This window comes from Haliaeetus albicilla, chromosome 12 (genome assembly GCF_947461875.1).
Source record: "Haliaeetus albicilla chromosome 12, bHalAlb1.1, whole genome shotgun sequence".
NCBI lineage: Eukaryota > Metazoa > Chordata > Aves > Accipitriformes > Accipitridae > Haliaeetus > Haliaeetus albicilla.
The window spans coordinates 13,448,359-13,456,330 of NC_091494.1; positions in this window are offsets into that span (position 1 = coordinate 13,448,359).

The window sequence follows — 7,972 nt, forward strand, 5'->3', positions numbered from 1 at the left end:
CCGTCCTTTAATTTCAGTGTATTAAACTTGTGCGTTTGCAGCATTAGGGCAACTGTACCCCCCTGTTTACTGCTCTTTTGTGCTGTCGTCTCTGCATTTTCTGTTCCCAGTTTTCAGTGACTGTTGTCTGTTTTTAGCCTTGTCCTCTGACATCCGTTTGAATCTCTCCATTATTTTTGGCCCTCACCCCTGCACAGTTTGATTTTGCTGCATTTCTTCTTCCCAGTCACCCACGAGCCTCTTCCCTCTCTCATCTGTCGCTTTCCCACTCACCTGCTCGTTCACTCCAGTTTCCTAAGTTTCTAATGGATGCTGCCCCTCCATGCGACAATGGCCTTGCTATCCTGCGCCATACAGGTAGCTGTGTATCTATATAGCAAGAATAATATAGTTCTATTCCCTGAGTTACATGGACTGTATATGATTTTAACGAAGAGATTTGCACAGGGGAAATCAGAAGGGCTTAGCTGACTGGAAGTAGAAGGTCTGTGCATAGTTAAAGGATTTCTGCAGAAGTATTAGTTGCAAAACAGAAGAAATGCTTGGAGGAGATTAACTGTGAGCACTGAGACATGCAGTGTAATGGGATAAATGGAGGTGAAATGAAAGACAGGACAAATGTGATTAGTGGAAGGCAAAAAATAGAAATATCAATACAGAAAATGAAAGTGCTTAACGGTAATGTTGATACAAAGGTATTGACACGGAGGGGGAAAAGAGCGAGCCTATGAAAAAAGTTATGGAGTTTCTGAAAAAAATGTTAGCCAAGAAGTCAGTCCCTTACAATAATTTTTTAAATTTTGTTACTAATGAGAATAGCAAGATGTTAATGGTGGCCTTCAAAAAAAGATATGCAGAATTTAACTCCATCAGTTATGCTCTTGATCTGGAGAAACAAGAAAGAGCGAGGTCAATAGTAGAAACCAAACCTCCACAAGGGGAAAGACAGATTTTGTTAAGAAATAAGTTGTAGATTCTACGGGAGGTAAAAGCATCATAACCAAAGTGAGGTTCTAGAAACCTTTCTAGTGAGGTTTAGTGAGGTTCTGGGGGATTTTAAGAGAAACAGAGGAGCTAGAGAAGGGAAACAAGGTTGGCAGGATGAAAGCTACAAGGACAAACATGCTCTTTCCAAACAGCAACTTTTTTTTTTTCCCCCGAAAAGTACTAGTTCTTTTTGCAGAACTAAAATATCATCTTAGTAATATTTTTACTGTTTTTAAAGTTCTTGTCCTATAAGATCATAACACCTTAAAAATGCCAAAAGTACTAGCTAGAGGATCTCTGCTAGTTAGATACTGAGGCAACAAAATCAGTGGTTGAGATTAGAGAGATTAGAGCCACTGGTTTTCTAGCCAGCTTTTAGCTAAGTCTTAATAAACAAAAGAGGGGTAATTTATTATATCATAAATTATTAAATATGTTAACAAACATAGCAACACAAGGTTCTTTTTGTTTAGAGCCCTCTGGGAATAACAACATACATATATATTAGGATTGCAGATTTGGACAATATTTCTAAGATCCACAACATGATTTATTTAATATGACTTATTTTATTGTAATATTGTATCACTGGATTTAGAATTCAACTACCTATATTTGAAATAATATGAAAAGATTAGTATGTTTAGATAAGTATTTCTTAGTAAACTTTAAAGTATTTCTCCAGAGATGTGGAAAACGGAAATAAGACATTTTGTTATGTTCTTGATCCCTTACTCCATTAAGGTTTTATCACTTTAAAGTTGACCTGATGTGACCTTAACAGTTGTGGTTAATTCTCTAATACATAGCTGGTAACTGGGTAGAGAATAGGCTTATATTAGAGACAACAACCAATAGCGAGATACATAAGGAGCTAGAAAATTTTACCTCAGTATTTATCTGAAAAAAAAAAGGGGGGGGGGGGGGCATTTGAAAGCGTAGCACTGGTGTGATATAAGATTTAGCCAAAATTATTTATTAGCAGATTCCCATTTTCCATTTCATCATTTTTTATAAGTTGACTCAAACATCATGAGTGTAAAATCAAAATGTTTTTGTCATTTTGAAAAGAAATGTACATCAGATTAGATGCAGATTTCAAACAGATCAATGTTTGTGATGATAATGAGCTGCACTTGGGACCTATTCCTTGGGACCTCCATGATTAGAGTAGTACATCATCATTCTGTATTTTCCAAGTGTTTCAGTTTTTCTTTGTTTTTTGAGGATTATAAGATCTCAGAATTAAATGGCCCTAACAGAAATGCTAGATTCCAAATTAAGTGGTTCACTGCATTGCCATTGTTGCTCCTCCAGTGAAGGAGGAGGTGGATCACAGAACAAAGAGCTCAATCAGTGTAGCTGGTAGAAGTGGTTCAGGACAGAAAGGTGTGCATAGCTGGTATGATGTTAGAATAGTTTATTGCATAAGACCACTGAGGATCAATATACAGTGTTTACCTTCGATTAGACCAAAGAACATGGGTTATATAATTGTTACCTGTGGCCCTCTTCCTTCTGCAGGCAGAAATTTTGTGATCTCCTTTTCCTTCCCCAATAAAAATATAAAAGCATTATATTTTTATATTAAGCTATTATCTTTACACTTTTAGACACATTTTTTGTTCATAATATCTTCTTATTGGCTTAAAGATTCATTATACAGAATTTTCCATGCTTATCACATAAGTTGTGACATTAGTAGAGACCTAGAATACTAATAACAGCAAACATTGTAGGAAGGGACAGGATTTCACTGTATATCACATTACTTGTCAGAAACAGAGGAACAATAGTGGTTTAGGACAACATTTTCTTCCATAAAAAACATTGCAAATGTATCAGGCCAAACAGACAACAGCTGATACCCTTGCTCAAGTATTTTTTTCTTTTTTTTTTTTTTATAAGGCCCATGCTAAACAAATAAATAGCATCACATATATGCAAAAATGCTTACCATTTTTAAACCAATAATCATGTTAAGGGTTATATTTTGTCTTCGGTACGTGGTAGAGCTAAATTCAATTAAACTTTATATATGAGAGAGGCCTGTAGTAGAATACTACCTCTGTTGATTCCACCTCTAGAAGGAAAAGTCTTTTACAGGACTTGCTGCTGGCTGCTGTACCTCCATCCTAGAAAAGAGGGGTGCTTCACTAAGGCAATGTAACACAAAGTGTGTCATTCTTCCTTGTATGCTAGTTTATTTGACCAGGACAGTCTATACTGCTTGGATTACCCTGCTCTGGGTTAAGTGGTCACAGAGGGAGCGTCTACCACACTACATTTACGCTGTCACGTCTGAACGCTGGGACTTTTTCTCAATCAACACCCATGTTTTTAGGCAGGAGAATCCAAAGCAATCCAAGGCACACTCAGAGAACTGTGTTACCACCGGGGCTGCCTCCACTGCAGCAGTGCTGCCATATCTTGTGGTGCACATGACATAAGCTGCCGTTCACACCGTGCCTCTTATCGGCATGCTTCACAAGCAGGGCATGCACAGGGAGCCTCACGCCGAACAAAAACAACAGCCTGTGCAGGCTGAACCCAGTCATAAGGAAATAAACCAGAGACAGGCTGACTGCAGCACTCGCAGATGAAGGCAAAGAATTTAAAGCTAGCAGGCAGTTGTTTGTTTGTTTACTTATTTATTCTAAATGTACCAGAGAGGATGTCAAACTTGGATCCAAAGTGTATCACCGTAACCTAAGCAACTGTAATGATTACAGCCCCTTCACACTTGAGTAGTTTCCCTGCCTTAAATTTCTGCTTTGTTTTTCCAGTTCCAATTTCCTGGAGTGGAGGGAGGGAAGAGCAGAATTTTGGAATAAACTGTAGGTGAAATTTAATACTTAGCAGCTTTCTGAAAACTTGGATTTATTTATTTTTTTTTAGCTCTAAATACTCATCTTAGTTTTTACTTTAAAAGATACAATTGTTATTTCATATTCCTATTGTGTGGAGCTGAAGAAACAGCTAATCTTGAATTCACCTAAAAATCAGACTAAAATAGATAATTTTTGTGCAATAATAGGAAAAAAAATAATGTAAACTCATGCACAGCATTTTCAAATATTAGTGGAGTGGTAGGATCTAGACAATGTGTAGCTATTAAATCAATAATCCAGACATTGAGGGAATACCCCAGACAGCTGTTGGATTTTTCCCTCTAATCAGTAATAATAATCCAATGGTGTTTGAAATGGCAAGATTGTATATCAGAACATATTTTTGTGCTGATATTTTCTCTTGCATCTTTAATGGCTCCCTAAAATACAAAGACAACCAAGTATTATTAATAGCCATGTATTTCTTATGAAAAAGCTGCTAGCTATTTGGATATATAAAGTCCACAAAAAATCTTTAGACCTTACTGACAAATATCCTAGGCTGGTTTACCATCAGTATAGCCTGATATCTTTTGTTTTCTAGCAGAATGACCCTGATGGATGTTAGTTGCTTGTGTCAAGTTTTGTGTGGCAGAAGTTGGGGATGTATGTGGGAACCGAGCACGTAGATTTTGAGGGACAACGGGGCTGGGGGATGGTCAAGCTGACCTAATAACTCTCTTCCATCTCCAGTGTCTCCAGTTTTGCTTTCATATGGATTTCACTGCAATGGAAGTGTTTATTCTCTTTCTAGTAGCTGTGTAGACATATACAATAACTAGTCTCTAGGCTGGTCTAAGTTTTTTTTTATATATATATATAGTTATAACCAGCGTACTTAGGCTATCCAGATTGCTATTTAAAAATACAAACCTTTTCCTTTGTTCTCCTCTGCTTTGCTGCACTATTGGGGCTTACTTATTTCAGTATCATCCTTCCTAACCTAATCCAAACAATAACCATGGCTCAACAATTTAAACATATTGAATCCCCAACCAGAGTAGTTTTCCCTAGTAATACTCTGATTACAGCAGCTTTTATGTCTGAACAGGAAAGGACCTTAAACACTAAATCTCATCAGCACTGTAAAAAATAAGTGGTGAGCATCAGTCACATTTTCTTGAAATACCACAAGTCTTTCTTGAGGCCTAATCCTTTAATCTCCGGATTTTGGGCACTTCTGTTCTGATTACTAGGGATCAAAAGGTTTGGCAAATACTCTTCAGACCACTCTTCAAAGTGGCCACTGTAATATTACTGGGTTGTTATGACAATTGTATGATTTTTCGATGTAGTAGTAGCTGGTATTTTTGGAAAAAACAGAGAAGTTAGTTTATCAATGCAACAGTCTGCCACGTGGAAAATGAATAAAAAAGCCCATGGTCCTCCAGTACAGTGGTTCAGAGGATTTCAGAACATGGCAATGTCAAAGTAAAAGGGAAATACCCTTCACTGATGATGGAAATTCCTCCTACTGTGTAAGACACAACATTTTCTAATGGAGGGTACCCTTAAAGGGCTGCTGCAACATACACAAATGCTGTTTTCCTAGCTTGTTCCCGAAGCTACGAAGTAATAATTCATTTTACTGAAACTAGAAATCTTATACCATTTCCTACCTGAAATACTGTCATGTGTGAAGTTATGTTAGAAAAAAACAAAAGAATTTTGCATGTCATCAGTTGACCAAAATAAGTCCCTTATACCCTACTACCAGATAGTTTTGTCAAATGTTCATTGGTCCATTCTGGAAGTATATAGTTTTTTCCTAAATGAGAAGATTTCCTCATCCTATTTCAAACAAAGGCTACGTAACTTGAAACAAATCAGCGATCCCAAGTTTCATTTACTTATTGCAAACTAGACATAAGATTGGGCTAACTATTTTTCCCTATATTTGGTCACTGGGACTCCTACAGACCTTCACTTTACATGTTAGATCTCTGTCTAAAGAAAACAACGTCATCTCACTTAAATTTAAGAGAGGTAACAAGCTGCTTTTAAGAAGTCGTCACTGAAAAAGAAACAATCTTGTCACCTAGATGCAGAGCCCTGAAGTTATAACAGGAGCAAGTGCAAATCTATCCATGCTATTCCTGTTCATCACAGCCTTCATTACTGGCCTGTGTTTATTGTTACTGTCCCCGTGGTTGTCAGTAAGAAATCCGATCCTGTATTTAGTACCAAAAACCGCAGCGCCTGAAAGAGCCAAATACTCTTCTGCTCTTTTCATGAATATTTTATTTGCATAGGTGTGTCATCACTTGTATCCAATTCCTTTTCACTTGGAAGATTATGTTCTGCTACACAGCGTAAAATTCATTTAGAAAACACTTTTTTTATACTGTTGCTTTCATGGGGCTTGCCACATGTGCGCGTATCAAGGGTGAATGCAGATGAGGTCTTTCAAAACTACTTCGCTGTGTTGACGCTATCACAACATATTTGGCCTTTACTATCAACTTGCATATTTTTATTAATTTTTCATTTAGTGCAGGCTAAGACATAATGGCTCTAAAATATTCAGTGAATATAGGGTGGCATCACCAAGCAAATTACTATTATGTAACAAGTACAAACAAGTTCTAACATTTTAAATGTGTCAATGTTAGCATTCAATGTTAGCCTTAAACTAGAATAACACATGTTTTGGCATTTGCTCTTTTCTGTGTTGCTTGGTAAAATAAATGCTAATTCAGTCTATATTGTCAGTTCAGCCCTTGGCTTCCCTGCTAATGCCTACTCCCTGTTTGAAAACTTTTTCCAGTGTAATAAAATGGATTAATAGTCAACCTACATGGCCCTTGTGTAAACCACCAGTGTGAACGCACTTGACTTGTTAGTGTTAAACAAGTGTTAAACTAACTAGTTAAACTGCATTGGAAAATTATTTCAGCTTAGGTGAGGTACAAACTTTTTTGCTAACTGTAGCAAAAGATGTGTAGCTCAGTGTCGGCTGGGGCAAGAACATTAGTTTGTTATCTTTTGCCTGTTTTCATAAACAAATGCCGACAGCAATTGTTTTTATTGCAGAGCCAGCAGAAATTCTTAGGGGCTTTCTTTTTGTTGTTCTGCCACAGACAAAAAAAGATGTTAGTTTAACAACAAAATGTTTGATAGCTTTTAAAAATACAAGGCCTAATTTTTAGGCATGCTGAGCCCCCACAATTGCCATTGAAGTCAGCTCTTGCTGCAGATGCCCCACAGCACTCTAAGGAGTCCCTCAGATTTGAGATCCAAGTACAGCATTAGGGAACATCTCTGATGTGAGGAGAGCCACCAGGAAAGGCACAGAAGCTTTTGTTTTCTATACATGAACTCAGATTGGACTGAGTCTTTTGAAAGGTACATATCTTGAGTGTGTTCATAAACTTTGCCAGGGTATCATCACAGCAATCAGCCTTAGTAGTAATGGGTGAGTTAGCGTAAACTAAAGCAGGGCTTCTCTAATGGGAATTGCTTTGTGGGAGGGAATGCATAGGTAGAATTTGGACATAACTACTGTGGGACAATCAGGCACAGCGAAACATCTGTCTTTTGAAGAAACTACCTATGGCAAAAATAACCCTGGACTGCATACTGAGCTAAATTCCCAGGCTAGGTCCATCTGATAAAGATTTAAAGGTTTCCGTTGTGTGCTCACAACAGTTTTTTTCCCAGCTAAGGTTTTCCCAGGACTCATGCCTCAGCAGGTAACAGTTAACAGATAACTGAGAAGACCTTCTGAAAAAAAACCAACAACAAAGATTTCTAAGATTTCTAATCCCTGACAAAAACTAATACATAAATACAAAAGGTATTAGTTGCATATCCAAACAAAGTGGAAAAATGCCCTTGCTTCTGTCCCATCATTCCTTACTGTACTCTTTCCCAAAGTTGAATCCCTACTTTAATATAGGTGGTGTATATTCAATGTTATAGGACAGATGTACAAGCAATGTAGTGGCAGGTAAAAGGCTGTGCTTTCCTTTAAAATTTATTGTCAACTAATTTATTAGCATTATTAAATGAATGTCTGTGTTCAAATGCTCTGAACCTTTGGTTAACAAGGTAGGAGAGAAGAAAAACTGGCTGATGTTAATTTTGAATGACTC